The sequence below is a fragment of the Corvus kubaryi genome, unplaced genomic scaffold (genome assembly GCF_017639235.1).
Source record: "Corvus kubaryi isolate FWS band 111438036 unplaced genomic scaffold, C.kubaryi_AGA036_p1.0 37334, whole genome shotgun sequence".
Lineage (NCBI taxonomy): Eukaryota > Metazoa > Chordata > Aves > Passeriformes > Corvidae > Corvus > Corvus kubaryi.
In genome coordinates, this window is record NW_024581108.1 from 13232151 (window position 1) to 13246317 (window position 14167).

The 14167-nt window shown below is 36.0% G+C and overlaps 1 protein-coding gene across 26 annotated transcripts in view; it reads right to left on the minus strand.

Annotated features, from left to right (window-relative positions):
* The window catches only part of ADGRL2 (adhesion G protein-coupled receptor L2), a 384708-nt gene that overhangs the window by 142021 nt on the left and 228520 nt on the right, over positions 1–14167 (minus strand). The gene's annotated exons all lie outside the window — the stretch shown is intronic.

Below are 14167 nucleotides of genomic sequence, written 5' to 3' on the forward strand. Positions count from 1 at the left end.
TTTATCATGAAGCAACTGAGAGAATAAAGCCAAGAATTTGGACCTGCAGGACAGAAGGACTCATCCTTCCCCAGACCCAAGGGGCAGCCATGGTGGACACCACCACTGCATCCAGGATGACACAACCCATGCCACCAGAGAGCTACAAGTCACAAGCCTACAGCAGTAAAGCTGTTCCTTTTTTTTTTTTTTTTTTGAGGAGGGTGGGGAAGTGTGGAAACCTCTTGTATACACTGGCATTCAGTGTTTCACCTACACTGCAGTAAAAACACAACCTTTTCAATGGTTAGATGAGCTTGAGTGAATGTTGGAGTATGATACCAGGAGGTACTCCTTTATACCATCTGTGATCCCCACTGTAATTCCACTAAGCATATTTGCCCAGTTAGTATAGCAGCAGCTAATATTTCATATATGCACAAGATCTGAACAGTTTTCTTTTAGGTAGCTTAAATAATGGCTGTAATAAAGTACTTAAGGGTACACAAATCCTATCTCTCACCTATGCAGAGGCTGTGAACACAGTTGTGCAAACTGCTTAACCACAGCACAGAAATTTCCTCACTGCCCCATGTATTTTTCATAAACCCTTACCAATTAGTTTTAATAATCTGTTAATGCTGCAGCATTATTTGGTGTATTGGTTATTAGGAATCTATTTAAAATACAAACAGAAATAAATTACTAGACATTTTCCAGCAGACCTACTAAAAATTTTCATTTATTTGAGTCTGATTCAATTAACATTAGGACTTTGGTAACTTTTTTTTAATTATGTAAAATTGTATTGAACAAAAAATTGTTTTAAATAATTGTTTCAGATATTGAGTGATTTTCTCTGGAAAATATATAAGAACTAAGAAATTTACTGACTATGGAATCTTAGTGATATATCACATGCTGGGGGAAATTAAGCTAAATATAATTAATATTAAATCAAAATTTTCAACTGGCTGTTAATTAGATAGATAGTAGAAAGATGCTGAGTTCACTGTTAGTCACGATATTGTTATATTTGTTTTTTAAATTCAAATTTGTCCATAAGCAGTACTTGCTCATCATGCCACTGTCCAAAAATCACTGTAATCAGAAGTAATACCATTAGAAGTGAAGATGTAGGAAGGATATATGAATTCTATACAGGTGACAGAAGCATAAGGAAGAATTTTATTCACAGGTATACTTGAAAGGTTATATTGGTTTTATGTGCTCTGCTCGGCAGATTTTTCAGTCATGAGCCAAGAACTGCTGATTACTTGCATCCCATTTGCCAAATACAAAAGCTTTATTAGTCATAACAGCACGGCTGTTCCAAAGAGACAAAGAGATATAAATAATAATAAAAAAGACAGAAGAAGAAAAAGACTTGCCCCTTCTTCAGGTTTAGCTGTCTGTGGGCAGTTAAGTATGACTTAGTGTGGCTTCACTTGTAATGCACACTAAAGTAAAATGACTACAGTGTGGATTTGTGCTTTTGATTTGTTGTCTTGCAAACAGAAAAATACTGATTTTAAGACACCATTCATAAAGGCATTTGTACAAAAAGAAAAATGGTTAATCTACGTCACAGTGATATATACACATTCTGAACAGGTTTCAGGAGAGCACATAAGGCTAACAATTTGGTAAGAATATTTCTGCATGTATTTTCCTCTTTCAAATGTAGAAATTGTCTTCTAAAACATGAGACAACTTTTTTTAATGATAAATATGTGTAAAACAAATCCACTGCAATCTATTTTAATACTTTTAAAATTAATTATAAATGCTTGTAGTATTAAAACATGGATAAGATACTTTACCTCTTACTGAATTTTTATGCATTATTCGCCCTTTTATTCTAAGTACTGGCTTCTTCTCAGCTTGGGTATCACAAGCCAAGCGCTGCCCTCAACAATGCAGTCACAGTTCACGCTCTTAAATCGGCTGGAGCTCCACATTCACTGGGGGTAACATTCATCCTTTTGTGTCTTCTTTTTACTTACAGACAAAAGATACGATCGCTTTCCACAGTTCAAAATGAATGAAATGCGAAGCCAACCTAAGAACCTACAGGAGTCTGTCTAAAATAGAAAATGTTATTCTTCTTCTGAACACAAAACTAAAGACAAAGTTCCAGAATTTTGCACTAGATGCAACATGCATGAGCTACTGGTCACACATGAAGCCATACGCTGCTACCATCATTATGAAAATAATGAAGTTTTGAGTATTCTTTTTAAAGGAGTTTTGAGGTCCCGGTTATTTTCCAGTAATCCACAAAAAACAACATTTAAGTCTGTGTGCAACTTCTACTAGCACATTTTCAGAAGTGGAATATTTCATGTCAAAAGAAACTTGTACATCTTTTCTCTGATAATCAATAACAATTTAAAACAGATGGGTACAGAATCTTTCTATAGAAACTCTTACACATAAAATTAATCTAAAGCATCCAGGAAATGTCATGTCTTACAAATTTAACCAGTACTACTACTGCATGTCTACAATGTATGGAACATGTACTGCAAGTTTTTTATACAATAAGAATTGTCATCTATATGTTTTCTTAATTTGGAATTACCTTTTTATAATTTTGGTACAGGAAAACAGGGAAAAAAAGGTATTTTTAAACATTAATTATTTCAGTATTTACTGAATTACAGCTCAAGATATCATCTTAGAATATGTGGCTGTTTCATCACACTGCCACGCAGACTGCCGTACTACTCAATGCAGTTATTCATAAATGACTATATAACCTAATATATTTTGTTCAATTAGTCCCCATAAGTGTTTTTTATTGACAAAACATAATTCAGTTTTATTAAATGTGACTGGAACATTCCTTCTGCCAAGTAAGTGAGTATTAATGTCTCACTTTTTTGTTTTTTTAAAAAATAGATGGAAAATTTTAAGAATTAAGGAACAGCTTGAATGTCACTTACATAAAAATTGTACAAGTATGACATTATTGTCACTTTTGTTGCTTGCAGTAATTAAAAAAATTATCTAAGTTACTTATCACCATAAAAACCTGGCACTAGTGAAAGAGAAAACATGTTACGCTACAGCTAAACCAAAAAAAGTACATTATTTTATTCAAGAAGGCTCTTCCAATGTACCATGTAAATTACTATTGTTCTACCTGCAAAATACAAGACTGTAAAATATATCTTAACCCCAGCTGCATTATCCTCACAACAGAACTAAAGTTACATACACGTCTTGATTTTTTATATTGTATGGCAGCCTACTCTGAGTGGAACCTCTGAAACATCCCTACCTCACCAGGAAAGAAAAAGACAGACTGTGTAAAGAAAGATTATGTCCAGGGCCTCTCCACAATTCCTCAACAAGATTAAATTAACAAACCTCTCTTTCTTCATCATGACTAATACATCGTATTTTCCCATGCAAAAAGGATGGTACAACTTTTCAACTCCTAGCACCTACCAAAATCTCTATGAAAGACATAACTTACGTATTTTCTGTAAATCTTACCATTATAATCCTATTGGGGTGTAATTGCTGTGGCTAATATTCTTACCCTGTTATGAAAATGCTCAACATAAATGTGGCACTGAGTTGTTAAGATAATACATGATCATGCTGTGAGAGGGTAATACCTATACAATAGCCCTTGCCAATACCATAAATCTCTTTATTAGACAACAACCTATTACAGGAGATCTACTTAACTGTTTCCCTACTTAGAGGGCCATTTGGTGTTACAATAACAAGCTGACTTTTCACATTAGCAAGGATTAGCCAGTATAAATAATAAATTGACACAGAGTTACTACTCTTTTAGATATGGTAAATCTTTCCTGGTGTTTAAAAAGAGAATCCAAACTAAACCCATAAGACCACGTTAGGCTGAACGTATACTAAGTTTAAAGTTCTGTTCGTTTAAACTAACAAATAAGAAAAAAAAAAAAATCAACTCTTGGACTGATTTATGCCACAGATTTATCACAGGAGAGCATATTAGAGAAAGCTGTTTCTGTTTTATGGAATGTGCATACATACTGCTTTATTTCCTAAAAATATCATAGCACATCATCTTTAAATTTACTGAAATATTTTAAAGCAAAATGATTGCCGCCATTTTTCCAGAGATAAATAGTACAGAATTCATCTAAGTACTATCTATTATGCTTCTTGCTCAGCAAGTGAAACTATATTATATATTAATTATTTTCTTCTCTGAAGTCTTAACTTTTTGAAGGATCACACACTTTCATCATCCAGATAATTACAATACAAATTATAAAGCCTGAAATACACCAGATGATTTCTTTCATTATGCTAAATTAAGGAAAAATTACTACCTAAAATACAAATTTCTGATTCTTCAAGCTAGTTTTTAAGTTACAATTTACAAACAAACTTAGGTTAAGACATCTTTGCTCTTTGTTGTCAGTATTTATTAAAGCTTGACACAGAAATCCTTACAACTGTTTGCCTGCTTTAGTCCCCGACTGTATCAATTCATAAATTATATTTGGATGAAACTCATTCACCTCTTTATATTTTAAATAGAGAAAAAGCAAAATTAAGCATTAGCCTTGCATCAGCAGACACCTTGACTATGATTCATAACACTGCTTGCATAAATAGAAAATACTTACCTACTGCTTTTTGGCTACCACACTACTCTGCACGAGATGTGCCGAAGACCTGAAAGTACTCTGCTGTCTCTCTCATGCTGATATGACATTTTTAGAATCTGAGAAGACAGTTTTTGCAGTAAAAATCTGCTTCCTGTCATACAGAATACCAAAACTGTCCTCTTGCACCTCGACCGGCAAGAATTGTTTTCCTCAGCTCCTTTTTAAACTTTTGGTAAAAAGGCACTTCTTTGAAATATGAAGTATCTTTTAAGTTAGCTTGTGCTTACTGATGTTTTAAAATCTTTGCCCGCTGTGATTTGCTGTTACTGATGGACAGCCTTTTTAAAAGCTGTCTTGCAGAGCCTTTCTGCTCTGCATAACAGAGAAGGCACTGTGAAATGAAATTGTACTTACTGGAAACAATTCAGCCCTGAATGCCTTGATTACTCTGATTATCTCATATACAAGCTCCCTCTGCAGGTAATAATAAGAATGAGCAAAAATATGTGAAAAATGTGGGTAACAGCCGGCATAGGAAACCAAATAATCAGTCATCATTTTAAAGAAGCTCCCCCAGAAATCCTTCTCCAATGCTATCCAGCATAAGGAGGTAACTCAGAAAACATTCTCTTTTTTTTTTCCTGGCTCTGTGTCTGTGTCTTTTTGTCTCCTCAGAAAAGTTAAACATTCAGCTTTAGTCTTTCCTAAATCAAGTCACACAAATCTCTTTTCCCAAAGTCACCTAAATGCTTTCAGTGCAAAAAAAAAAAAAAAAAGAGAAAAAAGAGAAGAAAAAAAAAAGAGAATGAAAATAAAAAAATTGTTCTGCTTTTCCAGAACTAAACAAAAATGAAAGACCACCCCAAACAGTAAAACAAATTCATCCTATGCTAGAGATGCATTTCTCTAACTGAAAACCAACAGCAGCATCCCTTCATTCTATTTACTTCATTCTATTTACTGCTGGGAGGAATAACCTAATGCCACTTTTGGATACAATTACACAGCACTCCACCTAAGTTTAAAATGCAATTGAACCGAATGGTAAGTTATCTTGAAAATCAAATTTTAAAAAAGAGTCCCTATCAATTTAAATCAAATCATGAAGTAACAATGTAGTTTTCATCCAACTGGAAGTAAATTGTTTTTCTTCCAAAAGACATTACCCTTACCTTAAAATGTCTCAAGTTTGTTGGCCGTAATAGCATGAGCTTTTTAGATAAAAATCCCTTCAATGCAAATGGGACAAAGCTTCAATGAATGAAGCTATAAATATTAAGTGCATTGTAATTAAGCCTTCATCCTATCTAACCTTTATCACACACTAAAAAAACTGGGAAGCCATCAGCCAACATTAATTTCTCTTCTCACACGGAGAGAATGAACGTATGCCTGTGGTTTTGTTCCTCTTACAGAGCAAAATCTCCCTTTTTGCAAGTAGTGCCTTTAGACTCATAAGGAACACTCATAAAATAAATGCATATGCATTGGGCATAAAGTCACATATGCCCTATGTCAACTTTAATTTTCACTGGGAAAATAAACTCCAAAATACAACCCTTCATGGTTTCAATATCAGGGTTGGTTTTTTTTTGTTTGTTTGTTTTTTTGAAGAAGGGGGGTGGGGGGAAATACTCCTGATATTCCAGTATGGCTATAGCCCTTACATAGGATAAATGTAAGACAAATTTTGGGTGTTCACTTCAAGATGATGAGACTGCTGCAAATAGAGCTTTTCTTTGTGGATGGAATATCTTTAACAGTTGGATCAGCAACCAGTTACTATGAGATACTCTTATACACCTGCTAAAATGAGGGAAAGAATGAGAAAATAAAGCAAGCAGGGGAAAAAAAAAAGTCAACAACTTTTTGGAGAGATGATGCTCTATTCAAGCACGGGTAAGATTACTGCCTGAAGGGCAAAAGGATTTCTTCTCAATTTCAAATTATGTCAGCCTGCACCTCCCCTCTCTCTTCAAAACAACTCCCAGCCTCAACCCATTTTCCTGGCACAGAAGCTCAGCCAGGAACACACCACTGCTGAGGCACTTTCTCTCCTTTCAGCACTTTATACTGATTTACAGAAGAATCAGCCTCACCAATTGACAGTCTGCGTTTAAGAAATACTTACTACACTGAAGTAAATAAAAGCTGCCGGAGACACTGCTAACAAAATAGTTATGAATTGGTCTTCCATAGAACACTCATTTGAAGATGCAAACATTATTCATTCTGGGAAAGCAGGTTTTTCCAAATTGGTCACTTCACACAGAGAAAGTTGAAAAAATAGTGTAATAGTCTAATGAAAGGATGCCTGGATCAGATGAAAGAAATTCTGCCTACCATCAACACGGGCATCGGGAATTTGCCAGAGAAATGCAGAGTCAACAGCAGAACTTGTTCTCAGAAATATTTTCTTAAAATGTCGCTTTATTTAGAAACAATGCTGCCTACTGCGAGGGAATTGTTTCTGAACACTGCTCACCCCGGCGTAGACTGCTATGCTGTAAAAAATTACAAATGTGATACTATAAGAGAATATACAGAAAAGTGAATTAAAGTCTCCTTCTGGCATGTGATTGCTCTCCAGCACTGCAGCACTGATTTCACAGTAAGGCTCTCTCTCTACGCACACCCGAGCCCATCAACAGCAAAGCAAGTCTGATAGTCAGGAACAAGGTCGGTCATCCCCTCCCCAGCTGCCAGAAACAACTTTTAACAGTAATCGGCGTTATTATTCTGTCATCTGGATTCAGAGCAGTAATCGGTGTGAGGTGTCGACTGATGGGAAAATACCAACAGAGGGCACAAAGGAAAGCAGCAGCCCAACTTAAACGAGAGACTGGGGATTTTATCACATCCACAGGCAACTGGATAAAGAGAAGTACTCTTATTTTTAAAGCATAATTCTCTGGTGATAAATCGTTTTGCTGCTACTTTGCTGATATTATCTATTTTTCCAACAGTTGCACACACAAATGTAACTGTCCCTGAAGAAGAGTCACCTCTCTAGCAGTGGTGAACACTCAGTGTCTGGCTAGTCCCACACTGTCCCCACCACAGGAAGCAGCACAGAAGCCCAAGAAATGGGAAAATTCCCTTCTTTACCATAAAAGGTATGAACACTCCCACATCTATCTATGAATCAAGACATCCCTTATTTAAGTATTAAACAAAATTCATATAGTATCAGAACTTGGGATTTTAAATAGCACTCTTCATTCATGTTATTTCATTCCAGCTTTTGTAGCCCACTGCAATCAAGTAACACATCATTAACATATAAACATAGCAAAAAAAACCCCCTCATCTGTATTACATTTTAGAAAAACTGCTCCCTCTTGTCCCTATATTGCCTGTTTTGCAAAAGGAAGTATCTTTCTTGGGTGATAAACACATTGTAGAGCAAGGGTAAAGAAAAAAGATTTCAGAGTTATTTAGTACACCAAGGGACAAAACAGGCAGACCGAGACTCTACCATATTTGTATGAGGAAATGGCATAAAATAAATCTCTTATGACGAAAAAGCCCTGCATTACATTAAAAGGAAAATATTCCTAATACTGCATCTAAGTAAGAAACACAAGTAGCTTCTTATTAGCTCTAACTAGATTTTCTCTGAAGCTAGCTACTCTCACTACTGAAACACAGACATTGATACTTAAATCTTTTTGTGTAAATGTTAGCGTTTATAATGTGCTCCTAAGAGATTAAGATTAGAAAAAAAAATAACCACACAACCAAGACAGGCCCTATTTTTCTCAGCCCATGATCACTTGTCAAGCCATGATTAATGCTGTGCTCTGTAGAGGGAGACATTACATCTAGGCTACAACAGACCTAAATTTTACCCTCAGGCAGAAGTCTTGATTTAAACATCTCTATTCAAAGTGACATTTGTCCTCTCTTTTCAACCAGTTTCCTCTGAAATTCCAGTAAACTGACTTTGTAACCTACAAATGGTCCATTGATTCTAACTTGTCGTGTTGCCTGTCCTTGTAGCAAAGTTAGTTTTGGTGACTGAATGAAGCAAGATGCTATGCATTCAAGAAAAATACAGGAGCAGAGTCCATTAGTTGGAGGAGCACCATTAGGTGCTCTATTAAATGCTCGGTTGGATAACAGGAACTAGAATTTATGGTTATATGGATTCCAGCTTACACAGAAGAGCTAAAGATGAATACTGAGGTCAACATTAAAAATCAGAAGATATTTTTATATTGAGAAGTAACAATGGCCTTCATATTCTGAGGTGATGAGCAAAGATTTTTTTTTTTGTATTACAGACAAGAACACGGGCATTGTCAGAGCCACCCTGAAAAGTAATTACATTTTATCTCTCGCCTTTCACTCTGAAATGTCTGCTAAGGTATTTACATTTGTCTGCTACGAGAACAACAAGTGAAAAAACTAGTTGTTATCACTTATCTCAAGTAAATACTATTTCTCCAGTGAATGGTATTATTCCATCTGTTTTATAAAGATATTGTTAGATCCTCCGATTTATTGTAACTGCTGTTGTAGGAATAAAAATAAGACATGCTTATACCTTATAAAGAAATAGACAAATAGCAGACCTGGACATGTAGAATAGTCAATATCCTTCTTACAGAACATGAAAAATGGCAACATTTGATAATATTAGGCAATTTAGACAGTGCTGGCAAGTTCCTACTAGCCAAGATAATCTTATTTCTGGTGCTTTTCAGGGTAAATTGATTTTTTTCCTCCTCTTAGCTGCTCTGATAATTGAACAAACGTATACAAGTGTGATGGGATTTTACCTAGCAGACAACACACAAAGCATTCCCCAAACACGGAGTATCTTACTCATAAAAAAGGATTTTTGTTGTAATTAAACAAACTGTATTTAAGCTTGTTTTGTGCCAGAGTAACAATCAACAGCATTTTGCTAGAGACTGCACTCTACCTGCAGGTGTTGAGCATTGTGCTTGCTTCAGTCAGGCTGCAATGCTTTTTACTATCATGTATTTCTAAATAATTTGGGTAAATGGCAAGCAAGAGTTGGTTCAATCATTAGAGTACCTCATGAAAATCAGAAAGAAAGAATTCATGACGTATGCATATTACATATTCTTTTAAAACCCATAAAATACTCCATTTAATGTAACAATCCGTAACCTGGAAAAACTACAATTTTGAATTGGAAGACTTTTTTCCTTCCTCCTTTTGGAATCAATTTCTAGTTAACTATCAGTTTGCATCTAGAGAATGCTGTCAGACTGTAGCACTCACTAAGCAAGTGTATTTCTATAACCAAATTGCTGATATTAAGCGGCACAATCTTCCCAATCCATGCTGTAGAAACACATCTTGTATATTACAGGCTGAAAGAAACCTGAACTCCTAGAAAATTATCTATTGAAGACGGCTTTAAGCCTGTCATCTTTCACCTTTTAAATTAAGAATGTTAAAAAGAATCACATTTTCTAAATAAAGACCAGAAGTATTTTCTATATAATCAAATATAATCAAATTAAATTGCAAGTTACTAATATTCCAGAGCCACCTGCTACTTTTATTTTAAAAACCATTGGAAACAAAATGCAGCTATCTTTGAAAAGTATTTAAATATTAAACATGATTGTTAAGAGTATTGAGAATGGCCTTAAAACAGGTTTTTGTCTTTCCAGTTTTCTTGACATCCAATTACAAACATGATGGTTTAAATTTTTTACTTGTTTCAAACTCAGGATGTTTTTAAAAATAATAGACAGCTTTTAAGTTTAAAAGCTGCATGTAAATACTTAAAAAGGTCAATTTCTTGCAATTTCAAGTCAGTTTTGTACATTACAAACATCAATTCTAAAAGATGCTTTGAAAGGGTCTGTTTAACATGACACCTCCAAGTAACATGACTGACTGTAAATTTCACTAGCCTGTGCTCTGAAGTATCTTGGTTCGTAACTGACTGTCTGCCTGTGCATGGATATGACTTCCACTACACACCAGACATAGTTTAACTTCTTCCCTTGCAGCTGACTAGGTAAAAATCCCTATTTGTTACTTCCAGTTCCTGTATAATCAGTTATCCACAGCTATTCCTTACTGGAAATGCAGAGGAATCATAGAGCGTTTTTTGATATAAAGTGTTACTGCTAGGTTATTTGTCATTAACTTTAGGCTTGGCACAATCCTCAGCAGGAGCCATACTACAAGGTAACAGTATTTTCTTACAGGTATGGCAACATTTTACATGGACACAGGATGAACAAGGGCCTGCAAATACATAAAGTTTTAGTTCAAATTTCAGTAAAAACTTACGGTTGTGTTTCTGTGCTCTCTAGATGTCAAACAATTCTTTCTACTGTATGGTTATTATGATTTACATTAATTTATGACACACTACCTAGAAACATATTTCAAATAAAACTTTGATAAATATTTTGCCTAACTAGAGACTTCTCTCTCCAAAACCCTTAAGTGAAAATTATGGACTTTTTAAAAAAGCTGTACTTCTAACTGTAGTAAATTTTTTTCGTCACAACTATTCTCATTTAAAAAATCTCTATTCATCAAAATGTCATGTCTATATGTCGCATTTTTAGAATAAAACCAACCATATTATTACATACTATTAACCTTAAAGACTACAAACTCCTAGGACTATACTACCCTGCTTATTTAAATTTTAATAAGGTGCTTCCTTACTAGAGACTAGGATTCCTGAGTAACCCCCTTTCCTGACTTTATGCATTAAAAGTGGTAAGAGATAAATAAAACATTTAGAAAGCTTCTGAAGTGATCAAATAAGAACTAACTAAGCAAACTTTGGGTTTTTTAAAGCTTTCCTCTTGCTCATTTTAAGAAGGGAAACACCCAGAAGCCTGGTGTTAATGTCTCTGCTGATTGTGAAAATTGCAGCAATAAAAACTCCAACTGCTTGTTTTAAATTAAGACTTGCAAGACTACATGTGAGATCTGTATCTTTACATTAGTTTTTATAACATTTGGAAGTTTGGTTGCCTGCTTTGATGTTGGTCTATTAATGAGCAGGGGAGCCAAAAGCCAGGAAAAAAAATGTTTACTGGAAAGTCTCAAGACAAAACCTGAAGTAATTGGTTTGTTCTACCCCACATGATTCAACATCCTGATTCCCCCAACTACCAGCTCCCTAAGCTATCTGAGCGTCTATGCTTTTTTACTGTTGCCAACACATAGTAACCCAAAGTGATTGAAAATGGCAGCTGAAGTGCTGCTGCAGCACGTTAATTTTTCTCTAAGTGGTCCAATTTTGTCATCTGAATGTTGAAAATCTTCTTTTTACTACTTTTTTACCTTTAGAGGTTCGTCGAATTTGGGGTTGCCGTCACATAAACCGAAGTGCAACATTTCCAAGACAATTTTTAAATTATCCCTAATAGCTGAAAGAATAATGCACTTTCTTTATAGCACTCTGCATTCAAAGCAGACTAGTTAACAGCAACTTAAGTGTGATAATGGCAATTACATCAATATGTTCCTTTTACACCACCAAAAGGTACTACTTTAGACAGCTAAAGACATTAGGTAAATATACTGCTGGAAATTACCTGAAAGTAATTATGTAATTTTAGGACCACTAAACACATCTATTTACAAAATGCCCAAATAGCCATGCCCATCTAGGAATAACAGAAATCTATATAAATTACTTGATCAACTGCAGTGTTTTTCACCAAGACATACCATATATACTCAGTTCCTTCATTACATGAAAGGAAACTGAAGCCTGAAATTGAATATCCTACTCTAAAGGCACATCACTTTCATGGCAGTAAAGCAACACCCCCCAAATGGTAAACCAGAAGAAAAAAAAAATTATAAAACAAACAAACAAACAAAACCCCCCAAACAACAGACCAAATGCTGCATATCAAGGACTTTAACCAACTTCTTAAAAACACAAAAGATGTGTTTTAGTATCTGTATCATTCAAGTAAAAGGTGTGGAAAGAAGCAATACGCAAGGAAAGCATAGGAAGTTCTTTTTTGCCAGAGATATAAACCAGAATACAGTTCCCAAGAAACATCTGGTCCCTGGAAAAGGTCCCAACTTATTGATGGATAACTGGATTTTGCTTGGCTTTTGGGTTGCTGGATTATGAATATTGATTTGCAAAGGTAATAAAAGGGTAGGCCAGGCCACATCCCCTTTCAAACTCAAGAAAACAGTAACAAAAGAATAAAAAACTATGAATATGTAATCTCATAAAACAACTTGCAATGCGATAAATGTTCTACACAGCCACCAAAACAGCACTCCTGCCATAGCTGGTTTCAAATTATTTATGATAGGGTAATACTAACCACAAATTAGGTTATCTTAGTAAACACAGTATCACTGATTAAATGAGATTACAAGAATTACTCATTTTCACTTTTCCTGGAATGAAAAGGAAATGGAAGCATATGGCCGGTGGTGATCAAAACTTCTTTTAAAACTCTCCATAAAAATATCTATTATTCCAGCCTACCCACCCGTTAAGGAGGGAAGCATATTTGTTTCAAAGGCCTGGAACCGAGAGGTCTTCTATTACAAGATTTCATTTGTTTTCTGAAGTAATTAGAAGGTCTTCCCCATTCAGCCCTCCACGCAGAAACGTGTAGGCCATACCCAGAGCATGAGCGCGGTAGAAAGGGCTTTCTATATCCCCCTCCCTGAGAGCAGGCATCAGAAACCACGCCACCGTGCCTGTCATAAAAGGTCACTTTTTTTCCTCGGAACAAACCATTAATCAATAGAGTGTAATTGTCCGAGCGCTCGCAAGGGCTCTGCAGCGGAGGGACCTTGTTTTTCACTCGCATAATTGCGAAACAGCAAAAGTTCAGAAACATAACCCAAATCCACCTCCCCATTTTGCCCCTTTACAATTCCCTCTGCCCTTTGGGCCTCTTCTTGGAAGCAAATGGAAGACAAGCTGAAGTTTTCTCAACTGAGCCGGAGCTAAGAAACCTTTGATATGCTAATACCTTCCTTCAAACGGTAAGAATTCACACTTGCATTAATTCAAACAATTTCTGCAGAATGATGCGAAATGGCACCTCTTTTCGTGGCAAGCAACAAAAGGAGGGAGCCGGGGCTTCTGAGGAAGCCAAACAGCAGAACATTTGTTCCGCAGGATTCCTTCCGTCGCGCACAGGGGCATTTCTGGGCAAAGAAAACACACCTGAGCACCAGCAGAGCTCTTTACTTTCTGACAAACCGCGCTCAAATCCCAGCAGGGCCGGCGCAGACTAACAACAAGATGTTATTTTTAGAGCCAGACACAGCAACGGTGCCTCATGACACACTGTTTTCTGTCTCCAGATGGCCCCAGATTTCTACATGTGAAAATAAATAGAAATAAAAAGAAAAAAAAAAAAAAAAAAGGGGGAAAAAAAAAGTTGTTCTCACCCCACAGCCGACAAAGGGTAATTTATTCCTCTTCCCACAGCCACCCCCCACCTCGCACGGGCTGGGAGCCGGGCGCTCGGCAGAGTTACACAAATAAACCCGCAACAGGTAATTATTTAGCGAACGGATGCAACTTTGCGCGCTGCGCGGGGCGCGCCGCGGAGCGCCGGGCCTGC